At 40.9% G+C, this 19,964-nt stretch overlaps 1 protein-coding gene across 3 annotated transcripts in view; it reads left to right on the forward strand.

Annotated features, from left to right (window-relative positions):
* Positions 1-19,964, forward strand: part of LDLRAD4 (low density lipoprotein receptor class A domain containing 4) — a 240,275-nt gene that overhangs the window by 145,493 nt on the left and 74,818 nt on the right. The gene's annotated exons all lie outside the window — the stretch shown is intronic.

A 19,964-nucleotide genomic window follows, 5' to 3' on the forward strand; every position in this document is an offset into this window, starting at 1 on the left:
CTAATATGATTCACAAATAGCAATTTAACTGCCATGAAAACACTTAAAGTGGGGTTGACATCATTTCATCCCCCTTTTTTCAATGGCAGATGGAGTGAAGCATAAAGAGGTTGTGTTTTCCTCTGTTCTGGAGGTAATCATCATTAAAGTTGGACTCCAGAGCTTTTAACTCTAAAACCATTAGAAAATTACTGTTAGACCATTGGTAATGCATGCACTTACTTGATCCAGCTGTGAACACTGAATTATATGTTCATACGTGTTATGTAATGTTGAAATCCAGTTACATAAACCTTTAATGCATGAATAGGGGAAGATTGCATAGAGGGAAAGGTGAAATGTCACATCACATTGGCCTGCTACTTTCCAACCTGACTTTTGGCTTGGCACATCTACTTAACTGAAGGGCCACATCTTAAATGTATTCTCAAAATGTCTCCTCTCTGCTTTATACAAAGACAGTGGTGTGTGATCATACATATAAAATTAAAAATGTGTGGCTGCAATTGGGTTCACACTGCCTTCACTTCAGTAATTTCAGGTTTGAATACAAGATCTTATGACTCCTCTGATGCTGTCTGGAAGTGAGAAAACTCTCCTGGGGGTGGGGAGGGGGGTTTGGGGGGGAGGAACAAAACCCAAAGAAAGTATCCACTCAAGTACAATTGGAAGAAACCTCGTATTGGGAGGGACATAAACCTCAAAGACAGATGCTCTGCTTCTGAAAACAGAAAACTGGTGACATTACTGTAGAGGCAAAGTGTTGGGACTGTAGCCCCATGTTTATGTACATAATGTTTTTAGTGTGTGGCTCTTCAGAGCACTCCATGTCTTGCAAATGCTATTCTTCTACTTGTTAAAGGTATTTTAGGCTCTGAAAGTCTCAGGCACAGGCAAAGAGGGAGTAGAGAGGAATGACTGTAACAGGTATTAACATTTGCACCTTTTTTTTGCTCAAAGCTGAACATGGATACCATACAAATCACTGAGTCCCAGAGTGTTAGAGAGGAAAAAAACATTCATGCTAGCAAAAGTGTAATAAAATTTGACGACTGCAGCAGTAAAATGGTGAATTATCTTTATTGCTGAAGTTCCAGGGAAGGATTGAAGCTGTTTAGCAGACCTTTATATCCTATGTCTTTTCTTTTTTATTTGCTTATCAAAGTAATACTGCACAAAAATCATGTCACTTGGGCACAGTGTCACACATGCTAGTATGCAGTCCCCCATGGAATCTGTGATGCATCATTTTGCTCACTATGATGCAGTCTCTGCCATCACTCCATGCTGGGCAAAAAGCACCTTAGCACTGAAAGCAATCCAGGAGAGAGAGATCCTCAGGAATGAAGGAGACAATTCCAGGTGCTTTTGTTGCTGACTGACTGGAAGCATTTCCCTTCTCAGCAGGAAAGGGATCAGAATGCCTTAGAAATTTTGTTGCCAGATATTGGAGTTCTAACAGGTTTTGATTCATAGTAAGACATGTGACTTTAGAGGGCTTCACATCAGTGTAATGTTCATGCTGCCACATGTCCAGAGGTGTGGCATGTGCACCAGAGATTAGTAAAACTGGAGAGAGAGGGTAAGATGTGAGTCTATAAACAGCAGATAAGACTAAACATTTCTTCTGAGATTTTCTAGGTTGAAATGTTTCTCCATATAAATAAACAGTATCTGTCTGTTCTTGATTTTTTAAAATATGTTTGTTAATTATTTATTTGCTGAGAAGATAATGGTAAAAACAGTCATCAAAATGAAATTTTGAAATTGCCTAATGGTGGTACTGATATACATCAATGATATATACAGAAGAATGGCTCAGACTGTAGTAAGTACTTCAAAAGGAGCCAGCAACTGATAACCCCTCCTGAGTCACTGCAGGGATAGTGCCAGTGCCTTGCTGGTGTTTTCTAAGACCAGACATTTGCTGTAAGGAGCGATGATGAGGCAGCTCTGGATAGGTGGTGGTTGGTATCTAATGTTGTGGACAGTATCTCTGACAGAGAAGTGTTTGATGCCAGTTCAGGATCATCAGCTTCTTCAGAAGCAACATATGTAGGTAGCAGCAGGCTAATGGGAACACACTTGGTTCCTGTGCATTTAAAATTCCTGCTGAGTTCCAGGCACTTGCAAATCTACTTACATACACAATATGATATGGATGAGTTGTTTAGAAACATATTTGTTGAGTTTCTTTGGAAGTGCTCTTAATACTTGAAGCCTTAAAGATACAAGTTCCTGTTTGCAAATCAAGGGCTGAAACTTCAATATAAAGTTGAAAACAGATCTGAGAAAAGAGAAATGAAGTAAATTGCATCAGGAACAATTCAGTAACTACTGGTTAAGACCTTTCAGGTATAATTAGCTGGGGAAGCTGAGAAGCAGTTCAGCATAGAGTTCCCTTCCAGGGCACTCATTTTCCAGGAGTAGCCAGGCAGCTTCTGGTTATTGCCAAGTAGAAGCGAAACATCAAGCAATCTCCTGACCTTCATCAAACTTTCCATGTAACTTACTTTGTCCAGATGGCGCCTGTTAGTAAGCGAATGAAATGTTTGGTATTAAGTTGGGGCATGCAAAATGTTTCTTGGAATGTTGATTTCCTGTTTTTGATTTCCATTGCTACCTAAGAAGGTAATTGAAGTGCAGTTCTATCCAGTTATCCTACATGGTAAACTTCGTTTTTTTAAAAGAAACACCTCACGACTTTCCAGTGTCATACAAATCATTTACATTACAAATGGGTACTCAAAGAAAGTATGAGGGAGTGGTGATTGCAGCATCTTATGCCTCCACCTTTAATTCTGAGATGGAGCATTTGGTAAGAGGAAGCTCTGTTCTGAGAATAAATGCAAATAATTGGCAGAATTTATTTTCTGTCACCTAAAACAGTAGATACCAAAGTATTCATCTGGTTAACACTTTACCACCTCTTTATTACATATGGTTTTCAGCCTCAGCTTTTTAAAAGAAGGGGAAATGGGATAGCATTCAAATAGTTCTTTGACCGCTTTTGTGATTTCCTTCTAGACATGCCCTCTTTCTTTAAAGAATTTCATGGATTTACTATGAATGAAGTAGCTTTACCACCTTCCTCCATCCATAACAGTTTCTTGAGGTTATTACATTTTCTGTAGGGATTTTTAGAGGAGAAAGGGTGGGGTAAATGGCATTCTTGGAGAACAGAGTTAAGGTGTTTCTATTCTGTCAGCTATGCATTTCCACAGCCTTTAAACATACAGATTTCATGTCAAGCTTGATTTCTGAATTTTTCTGCTTTCTAAAGTTGCTTTTTTTTACAGTGCCTTAGAATCCTTTCTTTTTCTTTCTTTCCTTTATTTTTTTTTAACTTCTTCTGAAGTGTAGTTATGTTCTCTCAACCATAACTCTAAGTCAAATGTCTTCCTTTTGTTTGGAGAATGGTGCTGTATTAGAAATGCATCTGATGTATATATTGTGAAAGCTAAATGGTAGAGAGAGGAAGAGGGGCAAAGTGTGTGTGTATGTCATTACAATAATTTACAAAATGCTCTGCTTTCAAATGTAAGTTGTGTAGTCTTCTTTAAAGAAGATTGTTTTTCAAGATCTTATCCTGTATGTTTTCTGTTGTACAAATAGAAACTCCCAAAAGAAATCTAAAGTAGATTTGTGTGTGTATGTGTATTAATTATTTTTACTTCTGTTTAAACAAACTGCCTTTGCAAATTAGTAGTGCCCAGTACATTGCATTAAATCAATGAGAAGCAAGGCAGTGCTTGTTCAGTATTAGAGAGAAAACAAACAAAGGAAAAACAGAAAAAACTTTATTAAAGGCACATTTTAGGTTTGGGTTGCTTAGCAGATAAAACTATTGCTGGTGGTATATGGAGACCTGGTGAGGAGGAAAGGAGCACAGGTGTGTGTTACCTGTCCATGGGCTGTTGAACCCTTGTTGATTTAGCAGCCACAGCTGGATTGTGTCTGGTGCAATGCATTCTTATATCCTAATGCATTTGTCTTTTCTGTAAGGGTAATGCTGTCTGGTTTTGGAACTAGAAAAAGGACAAAAGATATAAAAGCTTGCAGTTTCATGTTTTTAATCCTGCTTTTAATATTTTCTCAGGCAGCTATTTGCTTTGTATTGAATTTAAACTACTTGGATTTTTATTTTGTTATTAATCTCTGTATATTTCTTTCAGGGATTTTTGCTGTTGCACTGTGATGAAGTTGATATGTAATGCATTATATTTTTTCTATTTGTTCATTTTTCTGCCCTCACAGCTACCTATACTCGGCTCTGTTCAGATACATCTTGAATATTTGTTCTTGGAGATTTTGAAGTTACTCTTGGTGCCATCCTCACCAAATCCTAGGACATAATTATTATTTTCATGCAGCATGGTGGAGACAGGGCAAAGCTGTGGTTTAAGTACTTCATCTCTTTAGCTGAAAGAGGATGTTTTGAGTTTTTCTTTCTGTTGCATGTTAAAGCAAATTTGAGGCTTGTCTGTGTTTCAAGGCTGGATAAGTAAGTAGGGAGCTGTAAATGTTTTTCTAACCCTCCTTCCTGCTGAACCAAGCAGAAATTCTATAGCAAAGAGAACTGGAACCATTATTTTGAATAGTGATGTTAATTGTACCTCATAATCCATTACCTAATCAGGGCTTTATTTTGTTCACTTTAAATTATCATTCGGATTTGGTTAACCCAGGAATGCAGAGTAGTGGCATCAAATACTTGGTTAATTTCAATATCTTAAGATTCAGCAAACCAACTTCTAAATATCAATAACAGAATGTTGGAGTGGCTGCAGCATTCTTTTGACATCATATAATTTTTATAGACTTGATTGCTCATATTATTGCTTTTCTTTTTTTTTTTTTTCCATATAGTTCTTCTCATTTGCTCCCAGGAGAAATTTCAATTTGAAATAGTAGAGTGATCAATATTTTGAAGTACTTCAAATGGTAAAGAAATAGAACTATTCCACAAAAATTTTTTTTTTTCATTTGTGTATCCAAAAGAAAAGCATACTTGCAGTTAAATAGCAGTGTATATCCTTCAGGAGTTTTGAAAAGTTCTTTCACTCCACACAGTCAAAAGCCCTTTTGGTAACCAGCAACTCTTCCATGATGTGGAACAGATCCCCTACTTCCTCTGCCAAAGAAGACATTATTTTACATTTACATTTACTTTCTTGCAGTTAATGTGGTATTAAAGCCTTCTCTTGTACTTCAACACAGTGCTCAAATACAGACTGGGTTATAAAATTGGATGATCATTCTTGCAGTGATTAGTCTGCTTGAATTCTTGCATTGTGTCCATTATCCTTGGCACCTCATTGCCTGTCTGAGGGTCTCTGCCCATCAAAGAACTGATATTTTAATGGATGGATTGCAAAAGTTTATTTTGCTCTATTTGCTGAAATGCTGCCTGTTAGATTGGACCTACGTGGTCTTGGTGGGCTGTATTAGGTGGGAGCCCATCCTCACCTGGCTCCTGAAGGACGTCACGGCTCTGCTGGCTCTCCTCTTGTAATGATGGTTCTCATCTTTGTGCTTCATTGCTGATAGCTGCTATGTCAGGCCCATTCTGGCAGATCTGCTGGCAGATTAATTATCATCGGATGTGTATGATTTCGGGGGCAAAAAAAGCCCTGTCAAGTGCTAACTGTATGAAGAATTTCAGCAAATAATTTCTCGTCTACAAGTGAAATACTTTTGTTGGCCTAGTATGGTTTGTGCTGAGCCAATGATAATTTTTTTGCTTGCTCCTCACACTATCTCTTCTGAGTGTAAATTAGAACTTTTTGGCAAAGGGATAGATTAATACTTAGTCCTTGCAGAGTGCTACAGCAGTGTACTTGACATCTGTCTTTTTTCACATTAAAAGCTCTCTGGATGTCTCAAGTATTTGCCTAGTTCCAATTCAAGCTGGGTCCTAAACCTGAAATTTAGTCCAAAGTTGCAGGTCTTCTGGTGTTTGTTTCCTCACAATGTATACATGGCTCATCCAGTTCTGCATTTACTGCAGTAATATTACTGTCTCTATTAAGATTTTGGATTCTCTGTTTTTTCTATATGATTGTTTTACTACCTTTCATTATACTGGTCTGAGTAGCTGAGTCTTTCTTTAGAAAACAATGAATTTATTTTTACATTAAGGCAAAAGCAAGGAAAGACTGCAAAAGTAATGAGAATCTTAGAACACAACCTTTTTTTATTTGGAAGAGAATATGTGGAATTACAGCTGCAGGAAGAGTCTGAGAAGAGTTTCAGACAAATTAGAATTTTCTCAAAACATCTTCTGTTTCTATCCACCTTCTCATCTAACTAAAATTCACTTTCATGTTTCAACTACTCCTGTGTACTTTTCTCTTGCCCTGACAAACACAGTCTTGCTCATATCCATGGCAAATGCTCCTGCAAAGATTGTTGTCCCAGCTTGTCACTGAAGTTGGTGATGAATGTTGGCATCCCTGGTTGATCAGAGACAGGAGCTGATATTTCAGTGAGAAATGAGATGTGATAGGTAGGAAATGAATAGGTCTTGAAAGCAAAAGCAAGCAATTTATGTGCTAGAGTTTTGTTATGGAGGAAGAGGAATTGGTGGAAGGATTAGAAGAAGAGTGACATGAGCAAACTTTCCTTAGCTTTGTCCTTTCATCATCCATGCTCTTTTTTGGAAGCCCCTTTTTGGGGGCACATCCTCTGGGCACTACAGGATCCTTCTCAGAAGTCTCCCTTGCTGTAGTGTCTGCAGGAACTTGCCAGTGATGAAGTTGGGGTATTCTTCTGACTTACATCACTGGATGGTTTCCTTTTAGTGCTCATCTTGTTTCTTCTCAGAGACTGCAGGGCTTACACAGCTGGAGAAAAGAGTTTTTGCTAGCAGCCCTCTCTGCAACAAGGCTTATTCATCAGACTTTGCATACTGGCAAAACTGGCATACTTAACCCTTATCTAACGAGCAGCCTCTCCAGTCCTTTGCCTACGTGTTTGCCTTAAAATTACCTGGATGGCCTCCTACATAAATCTTGCCCTAGTCTAGCAGTCCTTGCCAAACCTGTGCTTGGCAATTTCTTGGTCTGGACCTCCCTTTTCTGATCAGTCTCCGCTGCCTCTTCCTTATCCATAACCCCTGCAGTACAGCCATCTGTCTAGCTCAATGATACTTTTTCACTTGCAAATCCCTCTTCATCCCTGGTGAGTCATGTAAATCATTTAGTGCACTGCTTATGTACAGCTCTTTCATAAGTGCATAAAGAAAGACAAAAGATGGAGATTTCAGCATGTAGCACAGTCAGAGGATGCAGGAGGAGATGTTATGCAATGAGGCAGGGTGAATAGGTTATGGATAACCCACACTGGAGTCCCACACACAAATAGTCAACCTCAACTACCTGTGTGGCAGATTAGGAGGAATCCAGAATAATAGAGCTTCTTCCCCCTGCAGAGCCCCTTCTGGCTTGACATCTTTTCCAGATTATTTCAGCAATGCCATCATTTGCCATCAGCACTGAGCTATGTACAGCCTGGTGGCTGTTGGGCTGACTCCTTGCAGAAGAGCATGGGTGTTAGTGTACTTCCCTCCTCAAGCTCTGCTGCCTTAGGTACCATAAGGCACAGAGCTCAGCTCAGGGCTTGCCTCTGTGCCTGAACTGGCCTGCCCTTTCCCTCTGATTGCACCATAGGCACCAAAGGGCTTATGCTGAGCAGGAGCTGATAAGCCCTGACAGCCCAGCATGATCAGGTGGTGTGCTCCACCTTTTCCCAATGTAAGTTTAGTGGGAGCCTCCTTCTTGGGTGCCAGAGCCACAGGGTGTCGTGCCCCAACTGAGAGCTCGTCCTGTTGCTGGAGAGGGGATGGAGCACTTGTCATACTTTCCTTCAGTATGGCTGGGACTGGTCCTGCATTGATCTTACAAAGATGAATGTTCTTTCTGGAACAATCTGGGCTCAATAAAACAGCTGGATGGGAATGAAAATCCCCCCTAATGAAAATCTACCTTAATTGTCCGTAAGTGAATCATTACGGTTTTAGAGGAATGTTTAAGGAAAAAAAAACCCAACAAAACAAAAAAAAAAAACCTCCTCCATATTGAGCTTCAGTTTGATTTCCCATCATGATTGGCTTAAACCCAGAAGTCAGACACTTAATATTCTTGCTGAATTTTTAACTGTTGCAACTCTGGACAGCCTTTTGATCTGTACAGATGTCATCATACACTTTGTGAAATTCTTACCCTCGGCAGCCTTCAGCAGCCAATTCTACTGTCATCTGCATATTGCAGGGAAAAGTGTTTCCTTTCATGAAAGTAGTCAGTAGTATTTCTCTATTCTCAAATAGATTTGATCAAGTTGCAGGTTGCCCAGTGTCAGGCTTTGTAGAGATTGCAGAGTCCTAGAATGGTATGGCTCTGTGCACCTAGAATAAAGACACACGCTTTATGGTATTTTTCATGCCCAAAATAGCAAACAAATACTAATCCTCACAACATATGGAAAGGCATCTGCTTTGAATCTGTGAAGCTGAGGAAGGGCAGGGGGAATTCACAGAACCTGGAAGGGAGTTCCACCTTTCAGCTAGAGTTGGTGGTCTGTTAAATGATGCGGCCAAATTTCAAATCAGATGACTTTTTAAAACCATGTGAAACACCTGACTCAAGCTATTGCATAGAGGATTGCTTCAAAAATTACTACTGAGCTGTTGAATATCTTAGATGAACAAAAGTACTTGGTTGGAAGTAAAATTGATTCAAAGAAATAAGTCTAGAGAAAGTCCCTAACCCTGACTGCAGAAGTTTCACTTAAGATGTTATGGACATCCTATTGTTTCACATTAATCAGTACAGAAGAGGGCACATTCTTCAGCTTTGTTAGAGGAGAAAAGCATAGGTGTAGATATTCCTCCTAACTTCCATGATTCTGTAGCAGCTATGACGCACTTAGTTATTTTTGGCTTAAAATGTTGTAAAGAATAAGCCTTGAAACACTTTTGTTGACAGCATAGCATTGAATGGAATAAAATCTGTTGCATAAGAGAGATCCTAGTATGGGATCTGTGGATATTAACCAAAACTATATATGACATAAGTTCTCTTCTTACTAGGTGATTTAATCATTGCCCAAGATATGCTAAAATTCCTTTGGTGCTTTATGGGCAAAATTGAATCTTATATCATCTACAGTTACAATTATGCTAAAGAATTAATTTGATACTTTTAAATCTTAAATTATGGCATTCTTAATTTTGTCTGTGTAGCTCAGGCTAAAAGAAGTTGCAGTTGTGTTATTAGAGCTAAAGCTGTGTGCTGAGTTAGGACATGATCTGTGCCTGGGAAGCATGGCTGGGTCCTGTGGGAAGGCTAGGAAGCAGAACAGTCCTTAAATATTCCTTTGACTACAGCCTAATTTTCATAGATGGAATATGTTTTACTGAGCATTTTGGACAGCTTTACACTTGAAATACTGTTTTCCATCTTTTATACTTCTTGAATATTGAGGAAGCTTTTATCTTTCGTTTCCTGGCTGAAGGTAACTTTAGATGATGCTGTGAATAGAGTGCGTGCCAATCCGTAATGAAATTTCCAAGTGCAATTTATGTCAGGCACACTGCTTTGACCTTTCTGTTTTGTTTTTGTAGGAGATGTGCAACAGCAGAGTCTAATCTTCCTCTTTCTAAAGTCAGAGCTTGTTTGGTGAGGTTTTCAAATTATTCCAATCTGATAAATATATCTGGCAAGATTTACGAACCTGTTACTGTTCCTTAAATTATCTTAATACATCCCATCATCTTGATAATTATGCTTACACAATATCATGTTGGCCATTAATTTGATTTCATATCTAACTACACACAGTCTTTGAAAAGTTTTATGCAACGCATGCGTTTGTGTGCTTTTATCTGTAGGATTGAGCTTCTTACATGAAAATTGCTTTTGGCTTTATCAGTTCTTGGTAGGGCACGACACGTCTGTATGTACTGTGTGTGATGAGCCGTGTTCCTTCCTACCTCTGCCTCGGCTTTGCTCTTCTGTAGCACAGGACAGAGCTGGGACTCTTCAGGAAGTATTAAAGAGAGTAGCACATTCCTCTGAGGGCTGTTGTGTGCAGGGAGTTGTTGGTAACTGCCAGCTTCAAACAGCCCATAGAGTCTTTCAGTAACAAATACTAATCACCAAAAGAGCGCAGATTCTGTAAAGCAGGGAGTAGCATTTATTTGGCCTAAGTTTTATGTAAAAGCCTCAGTTGGAAATATTTTGATACAGGCACAATCTTACCCCTGTTTCACTGTTAAATATTTACATTTATGCAAGGCTTTGACCGAGCAGTATATATCTCAGCAGGCACTTATAATTGGATTCCATGCAGTGATTTATCAGTCTATACATTGTTATTTCATGAGCATGCACTATGCAAGCAACGCATCAGCCTAGCACAATCCCAGTTCTTCAAATAGTTACAGAGACCAGTAAACTAACAATTCATCTGGTGTCACCACAGTGGAAAGTTCTCTGTGCCTGATCAGCGACTGACTCAAACAGTTGCTAGTAAAGCAAAAACATCTTTCAAAGCCTTGCTAAGCTGCACTTGAGCAGCAGACTCAACTCTGCAGCTGGGGCAGAGCAGCTGTCAGCCCTGCAGAAGCTGCTGCTGGAAACCTTCTGGGAGCCACTGCATCCTTCCCTCCAGCCCTGAGCAGCTCAGCTCTCAGAGAGCGCTGGGGCAGGGCCTGGGACAAGGATGGCCCAAAGTAAAAGCATCTGCCAGAGCTTCAGGAGTGCTTATTAACACCAGTACAAGGCAGGAGATGTCTCACACAGGTTTTGTCGGGGCACAAAGCCCTTTTCAACTGCCACTCTGGTTTGCTCACCGCAGGACAGGTGGATGAAAGGTTGGGCTAGATGCCACTGCTCCTTCCTAGTCTCTTCTCCCTGCTGAAGCTGGGCTCTCTGTTGGGCATGGGGCTGACGTGTCCATGGGCTCTTTTTAAGGACAACATCTGTGTGTCCCTCAAGCCATTTATGTGTACAGTCACTTAAATGAGGAAGACCAGGCTTGCTAACCTTCTGCTTTGTGGTCATTATCTAGAGGTGTGTTGTGCTAGGGAAACTGGCTTTGGGAAAGGTTAATGCAGTTTTAATGGCAGCTGTGCTCCATTCCCCAAAGTTTTTTTCTGTTTGTTTTTTTCTGGTATGTGTGGAACAGATTTTAAACTGAATGAACAAAAGAGATGCAGAGCTTAGCTGGTCTGAAAGAAATAATGGGTATATTAAAAACAAATGGGAAATAAGACATTGACCAAAATCTAGAAAAATATGGGCTACAAGTCTCCTGTGAGTTGCCTGGCTGTCTTTCCACCTCTAAATTATTTCCATGCAGCAAGTTAAGCAGGGATACACCTAACAGGCATTGAGAATTGCCAGGAATTCTTTGTATGATTGTAACTATTTTTAATTTCCATCTTAGAAAAAAGTGTGCTTTTTATTGTTAACAGTTTTTTGGCATGATAGCAGCTTTACAGAGATGAGGACTATGAAAAGGATATACCTATCAGTGTCTAAGAGAGATAAACAGACCCTTTTCCTGCAGGGAAAAGCACTGTTCTTACTCTTCTGTGGTGATGTGCCAAATGGGCTGGATGGGAAGAACTTTCCTGCCCTGTTTGCTCCTGTCTCTGGTGTGGCTCAGCCAGCAGGCTCAGCTGCTCTGGGCTAGAGGTGCTCCAGTGCTCACGGCAATGATACCCTGACAAAACACTGTTGACTTAAATCAGACCAGCCTCCTCCCTTTTGTAAAAACAAAACTTTCAAGCAAGGAGTAAGTCTGATTGCTTTAATCTCTTTGTGTCTTCCTCTTTGCCTTCCCTTTTAAATTAAAGTGCACATCTCGATGTTCTGTCTTACTTGGAAATCTGAAGGAGTGGTGGGGGGGAGTGGAGAAATAATGATGAAGGAAGAGATAAATGTAGCAAAGGTGGAAGTGATAGTTTATTCATGGCGTTGCATCTCTGTTATCTTGATCTGGCCTACTTGAAGACTGTTTTTTTTCCCATCCAGGCTCCTTTGATGAGTGTTGATAGTTCTCTCCCACTGCTGTGGCCGCAGCCTGATCCTCTCGCCCCACTTCCCTCACAGTCAACATCCACAGGATGTATATTATAATTTGTGTGGATGGAAGTAGAAGCAGCAAAAAATAACCTTCCCTGGCATAGTAGGCAAACCATCCATCTGTTTTCTACCAGCTCCCACATCTCCTGTTTCTGAAGTTGCTGCACCTATTTTGCAGCTGACTGCCAGGCTCCAGCTATCGTGCTGGAATCAACAAGCCAGAGATTCTCTTCCACTTTTTATTACCTTTCCTTCTGGGAATGGCTCCATAAACCCAACGTAGTTCTGGAGTTCTGCTGATTGTAATTATTACCCTTTGATTTAGAGAAGTATGAGATTTATGTTCTTTTGTTCGGTTGAGAGACTTTCAAAGGCGCGCCAATGCGGAGATAGCTTTCCATTCTTGCTGCCAATTTTCTCATGCTGTTGAGGAATTCATTTAGGCTTAGATTTTAGGCAGGGTTTGTTGGGGCTTTTTCACCTCTCTGATATGGCTTACACCAGCTGTTAAAGCCATGAGCCAGACTGTAAAAGTCATGATCAGCTTAAAGATCATGAGCCTTTAATAAACAGGTTATTTTCCTGAGGCTTTGTAGCCTGCTTGGGCTTTTCAGGCTTTTCTGTGGAAGCTCTGCTGGAGGCCTTCCTTAATGTCAGCTGATTCCAAGGTAATCAGTTGTTCTCAAAAGTTATGACTTTAAATAGAGCATCATGAGTCTTGCAATAAAATTTCAAGGGTTGGCAATGCTGAGTCTCCTATTGTAGAAGCTTTATAGCATTTTAATTGCTTTTGTGAGGCATTTAGAGTGGCATTCCCCCTCCCCCACAGTCGACTCATTTGAAGCAGTTCATGCAGCTTGCAACATGGCTCTGTCAAGGTTCACAGAGACTCCAGTTCTTTCCTATGTGACCCAGACGTTCTGTCCCCTGAAATGTGCCAGACGGACAAGAGGTTACTTGGAGAAATAGTTCACACTTTTCCCAGACTCTGCTGCTCAGCCTCTCTAACAAATATGTAGCTGAGGTAATGTCACTGTAGATAGTACTTTGTACATCTTTTCCAGAAGCTGAATGCCTAAGCTAATAAAATAAAAAAACTGTCACAAACTCTTTTTTTCCTCCCATATTTCCTTCTCTCAGTGCTTTAGGAGCATTAATTTGGGCTGTTTCACGGTGTAGAACTGACTTTTTCTTTTGATTGAAGCAGAACCAAAGGACTTCCCTGCCAGTGCACAAAGAATTTGCTTGAAGGTTTTCTGACAGGAGCAAAGCACATTACTTTTGTTTTTTTGCAGCTGCACATGGTTGTGTTTCCACTCACTTGCATTGAAAATAGTATCAATTACTGCACAAATACCATTTCAATTCATGCTGCCCTGTTTTAAGGCACTTCTCATCACCCTTATCAAACCGCAGCAAAATCTTTCCTTTCCAGCTGTCTTCTCCTTAGTTGCAATGTAACAGTAGTGGCTGCATGATTCATTACTCTTTGCATGGTGTTTTCTGACTGTGTTAAACATTTACAATGGAACAAGGTGTTCTGCTGTAGTTCATTACCGTGTGCTTTCTGTGGGTTGGGTTGAGTCAGGGGTAGTTGAACCTACAGAAAGCTCTTAGGAAAACCAAGGAAACACAAGAGCTGCAGTGCAGTGCCTACCTGAAGATCTTTTCCTAGATGGAGGTGGAACTGGCGGTGAATCTGGTTATTCCTTGTTCCTTGGATTTACTGCACATCCCAGCAGAGCCTCATGTGGGGAGTTACTGCTTGCCCCAAATCGTGTGTCTTGTTCTTGCTTGGTGGAGTTTCCACTTTGAGCAGGCAAAGGCGTCAGCTGAGGTGAGCAGAGACACTTTTGTAGCCTGACAGGGATGCTTGTGGAAGCCCAAAGTCCAGTGTTTTCTTTAAAGCTGGCAGAGGCAGTTTTCCTTACTCAGGTAAGTGCTCTCTGTTTTGGAAGGGGACTTTGTAAGGCTTGTCTGATCAGCCTTTGTTTCTCCCCCACTACCCCCTGCGTAATTTAATTTCTGCTTAAAGGAAAAACATTTTCAAGTTCTTCTTTCAGGGTTTGTTAGTGATTTATTGTTCTTACTGAAAACTTAGCACCTTTTACATGCACTGCAGTTAGAAACAGGGACAGAAACTTTCTGGAGACTAGAGTGCTGTGCAATAGTGAAAACTGTGAAACAAGGCAAGGTAGAACAGAAAACAAATCATAAAATGGCCAGTCAACCTGAGTGCTGAACAGCTGCACAAAAGTCTTCAATCTTTGCAACAAACTGTTGAAACAAAAAGAAAAAAAGCAAAACAAAAGCAAAAATAGAAGATGAGGACAGAGTGAGGGAAGGAAACAGAGATAGAAAGCAAAGGGATTTTCTCACTAACTGCCTGACTACTAATGCCAGAATCTCCCACCTGATCCAACCACTGACTTTCACCCTGCCCCGAGTCCAGCCCCATAGCAAGATCTGCAGTCTTACACTGAGAAGTGGATTTGTGCATAGCCAAAACTATGATTTTCCCAGTGACACTCCACACTGCATAAACAGATGTCTCCATTGTTAGTCATTTCTTCTGTATCCTTGGTGGGATGGTCCTGGCTGAAGTACAGTGTTAATACCTTCCCAGTGACTCCTGCTTACCCCAGCTGGAGGTGGAGTTGAAATGGCAGGCAGCTGTACACCAGCTCTTCCCCAGCATATCCTGTTTTTTTCAGAGACTTAATCTAAGGCACAGTTGTCACTTGGGATGAATGTGAGACATTCTGCACCAGCAACAGGGAACGTTTGGCTTTGATTTAATTTAACCAGACTTTGCGATAGACTGGTCTCTGGGCTTGCACTGGGGCACTGGGGCTTGCATCAACAGCTCTCCTGGCTGGCGTCTCTTGGGTAGAGATGTCCCTCAAGGACTCTTCTCTCAGGCACTGGGTTATGGTTTCCTGAAGCCCATCACTTTTAGTAAAGATGGCAAAGACTATAATTGGCTTCATTTTTTACAAATTCAGTGCTTCTTGGATGAATTGCAGATTTGGTGAAGCACCAGGTACCTCAGTGCTATAAAGAAACACAATTTAATTTTTAACTCAAGTTTCATTCTTTTTAAATATTTCTGGTTGATTTTTCTGTCTCTTTTTTATTGAGTGTTTTTTAAGTTGGAAGCTGCCTCAGCATGTTATATATGTTACTGTGGTGGCATCTCTTAGCTGAGCTCAAGGGGAGTTTTAAAGGTTGCTGCCTCCTGAGAGCATAACTCAGTAAGACAGTGACTTCCTTGGCACAGCCAGAGCAAGAGCTTCTGGCCTTGCATCTGCCTGCCACGACTGAGGTTTTGGCAATAGGGCTGCTGGCAAGGCCGAACTGCTGAGCCATCGCTGGAGAGATCTGCCTGGAAAAACAACACTACAGGAAAAAACATGCTGGATATCATTATTCTGGACCAGCTCAACAATGTGTTTTGTAGGGTGGTGGCACAGAGAGTTGTGGTGGCCACCTGTGGTGCGAGTCCACGTGAGTGGGACCCTTGAAAGCTCAGCTCAGTGCCACAGCCAGCTGTGTTGGCTTCACGTGCAAGGGGAAAGGGTGGATCCGCCTGAGGGAAGAACCACGAGACGGGGGAACAGGAGGGGCTGCCCCATCTCTGGGAGCGTCCCCTGTGGGATACAGGGACCAGTCGGAGGGCTGATCTGGTGGTTGACATCCCAGGTGGCCAATGAAAAGTTATTTCGCTTTCATAATCACATTGCTAAGGCTAATTTGCCCTCTTCGGCCTTCTGGTGTGGCTCGGCCTCGGCTCTGGCCTGGTGGCCCCTGGCTCCGCAAGGCTCCGGCACCGGCCCCGGCCCCGGCCCTGCTGGCCCCCGGCTCGGCTCAGCTCAGCTCTCCACATGGCAGAAGAGGCCTCCAGCTGCCCATGTGGCTTCCTCACAATCTGGATACAATTTTAACTCTTTTCATGCCTGGATAAGATTCTCGATCTCCTGAGCTCCCCTGAATGAGAAGAAATAAAGCATGGAGTCTACAGAGGTCAGCAGAATGGAGATAAAGTTCCTGATGGGAAGAGATTGAAAAGATGCAACTGATGAGTAGCTGAAAACCTTTTTTGTGGGGCTATAAGGGGAATGTGACTACACTAAAATTCCTTTAAACTGTGAAATATATTTGGGGCGGTTTGGGTGCTTGAGAAGACTTTTTGCCTTGGGGAAATGGAGCTCTCTCTGTTTTAGGACTGGAATATGAACAGAGACATTTGATAGAGAAGGAGAGGAAGAGAATTTTGTTTTTTCAGCAGCCTGCCTTTAAAAGTGGTACCCCAGTTGTGTAACATAACCCATTGCACAGCTCTGGAAGGACTGTGGAAATGGGAGGAGAGTGATAATCTGCAATATTTTCCTGGGCGGATATAGATTGTGAAGGTGAAGACACCCCCTAAGCCTAAACCAAAAAAGGAACTTTTCTCTCTAAAGTGAACTGAAATGATTATTTGGGTGGATAACTGACTGAAGTGTTTTCTGTATGATGTTGTTAAGGAATGAAGGGAGGAGGGAATAATCTAGGAATCTTATTCTGAATTCTTTTTGTGTTATTAATAAATTTCTTGTACCATTGTAAGTTTTAAGCCTGCCTTGTCTATGCTCCTAAATCCTATCTCTAAAAGAAGTTAAATATATTAGAATTGGCAAAACCCAAGTCACACCGTGACACCAGCAATGTGTCAAACATCACAGGCCACTCAGACCTCTGAGTTAAAGCACCAACAGTGGCAGTGTGCTATGGAAATACCTTAAGCCAACCAAGACACAATTACAGGCTTCTGTGACTTCCACCCGTTGTCACGTATTCCCCAAGTTAAAGTTTCCATTTAAAATACGTAAATGTTAAATTAATCAGACTGATTACTGAACTCATTTTCAGAAAGTTGGTTAGCTGATGGTATTTGTGGATTGCTGATTCATCTGGGAGATGCAATGCAGCAGGGAGTGTGGATATGTCCATTGGAAAATGAGGCATTTCAGTTGTGTCCTTTAAAGCCTTTCTTCTCTTCAAATACACACGTAAACAAAAACACTTTATGAAAGGTATTCAGTGGTGGTTAAAGGCAGAAGATGTGTTTATGCTGCAGGTTGTTAAATGTATTTACAGCCTTTTTTTGGAGCTCAGTGGGAACTGCACTGTTGTTGTTTATTGGTCTGCTTCAACAGCTGCTGGTCGAAATTAAAGGAAATCCATTGCCTTGATTTGCAAAAACATTCTAGATTGCTTGTTCTGTGGTGAAGTATGAGAGGCAATTTGAGAGAAGCCCAACATGTGTAGCATGGCATGAGAAAACATGTAGTTTGCAATATTCAGATAATCAATATGAATGGATCTACAGGTTCTTGAGATACAAAAATAGTTTTGTTTGAACTGATTTCTTGATTTTCTTTGACACTTCTCAGGCCTAGCCAAAGGGACTGAAAACTCAGGTTCCACATTTGAGTCAGTGGCGGTGACTTCAGCTTGTGCTGTCCAGCCACTCTTTCCTGTCCTGAGCTGTGCAAATGCAGGTGTTTTCCACTATAGTCAAGTATTTCCGGGAACTTATTTGGCTGAAAAATAATTTGGAAAAAAGCAAAGAGCATTAGAGCCAGTGGTGATCAGCCCACATACCCAGTAGTTTAAGCAGACAGTTCTCCAGACTCCCATTTTTCTGGCAGCTTGCAGTTATCAGTTATTTCAGGTCCATCTTTGAAAGAAAGAGATGAAGTTGACAAAAAACACCTGTGGATGCAAGTCCCTCTGACCACTGGCAGTGTGCGGTATGGGAAGCCCAGTGAAAATAGAAAGACCTGCTCCCAAACACCTGCCTGTATTGGCTCATGGCAGCAGTGAACCTTTGGCACTTGGTCCACATCTTTTCTGTTTGCTGGAAGCCTTGCTGCTGGGAGCCTTGCTCTCTTTTTTAATTTCTTTGCTCTGAAGTGGCTGGAGAGGCCACATCTGAAAGGACAGTCTTTGCAGTTACTGACAGGTGCAACTTTTGTCTCATCCAGGATGTTCCTACTCGGTCTCCTGACTGTAGTGACAAGGTCATGGCACACAGCATTTCTGAACAATGAAGAACGTTAAATAAATAAAAGTATCTAACAAGAAATGAAATTTGTAGGTCATACAGGCATCTGGCCAGATTATAATGTGTGTGAGAATGTGTGTGTAATTATGTTGTTTCAAAAGTAGAGCAGGGACTTTCCTTGCATCATGTTTAATTTTATTCTCCACATAAAAATATATTGTTGGAATTCACTCAGTGTTTTCTCTTGCATGTAAGGATAAATCAGCTGTCAGACAATGGAAGTCTTTTGCTGCTATGTTTGGTACTGATCCTCATCAGAGGGATACTGTGTTTGGTTTTAGTTTCCTCCCTTCAAGACACAAAACTGAAGTGGAGAAAGTTCTGAATGATAAGAGATTTCAAATAGGTAACCATAGAGGAAAGATTGGAAAAAAGGAGACCAGAAAGGATGTTAGTCATTGATATGAAAAATGTCAGTATTTAAGTGTTAGTAATCAATGGGTTGCCATAATTTCCAGAGGAAGCAAAGAAATCAATTTAATGTCCTGCAGAGCTGATTTAGGCTAAAAGTCTATACGATCTTTTTGTTACTGAGGTGATAAAGCATCATCAGTGGCTACCTGAGGGTTACTCAATGCAGTATCCTCACAAGAGGTGAGAACAGCTTAGACAATCATCAGCCATGGGCAATGTGCATGTGCCTGTTCTTACCTTAGAGCAGGAGGGATGGGCTAGTTAATATGTGAGTTCTTCAGCCACATATTTCTATGTTTTTATACCTGAATTAAAACAAAACTACAGGACCCCTTGGCTAAACCAGAGGACTTTGTTAGATCACTGTCTGCTCTCTGTGTCTAATTTTATCTCTGTCTGCACTTGGTCTTGCTCTCTACCTCCGGCCACATGTTCTTGGCCACTTCCTTGTGACAGTTCTCCTACAGCTGTTTGGTGACCTAGACTGTAATGCTGACCCAACAGGAAAGCAGCCCAGTAAGAGATTGGTTTACTGCAATTTATTCAGCTTATGTAGCCATTCAGTAGATATAATGTAAACATTTATAGGGGTGATAGTTAATACTTACATACTCTGTCAGGAAGGTTGATTAATGGGTAATACAAGTTACAGGATGAGGTCTTCTGAAATTTTCTTCAGGTCTACTAATGGTTTGGAGAAGTCACTTAAAAATTTTATCTTGTTTCCTTGTCTGCAAAATAAAAATATTTGTCTAACTTGCAAGAACTGTTGTACAGCACTTAGAATTAAGAGAGGCTGAAAATAGTGTATTTTTTTAAAGGTCAAAATAGCATTTTATGATAATTGTGGTACAACATTAACTTGAGTTGACACAATTTTTTATCTCTATACGCCAAAATAATTTATCTTCTGTGAATGTAGTTAGTAGAGTCAAAGGATCAACTCAAAGAGGAATTTCTTAGACATTTATTATATTGAGTGCAGCCTGTATTTTCTTATTTTTATTCTCACTGCATAAGGAGAGGCTTAATATTTTCCCAACTGTTTTTGTCTGCACTTTGGAGCAGCTTTTGGTCAAAATGCATTGAATACTCCAGAAATGTTGCAAAGATTTGAATATTTGAACAAAATGCAAGCTGCAATCAGGGGACTGTGATGGTTACTGTCTTTCTTCTGCCCAGGGAACTGGAGAGCTCAGAGCTGCTTGAGCTGTAAACACACTGTGTCATCTCTCCTTAGGCTCCAACAACAACATGAAAGCCCTGATCCGCGGTCTTGGCACATTTTCCTGAAGTGGTGCAGAATCTACTAAGGCAAAGGAGTAAACACCTTTTGATCCTGCATAGCTGAA

This window comes from Oenanthe melanoleuca, chromosome 2, assembly GCF_029582105.1.
Source record: "Oenanthe melanoleuca isolate GR-GAL-2019-014 chromosome 2, OMel1.0, whole genome shotgun sequence".
In the NCBI taxonomy this organism is placed as follows: Eukaryota; Metazoa; Chordata; class Aves; order Passeriformes; family Muscicapidae; genus Oenanthe; species Oenanthe melanoleuca.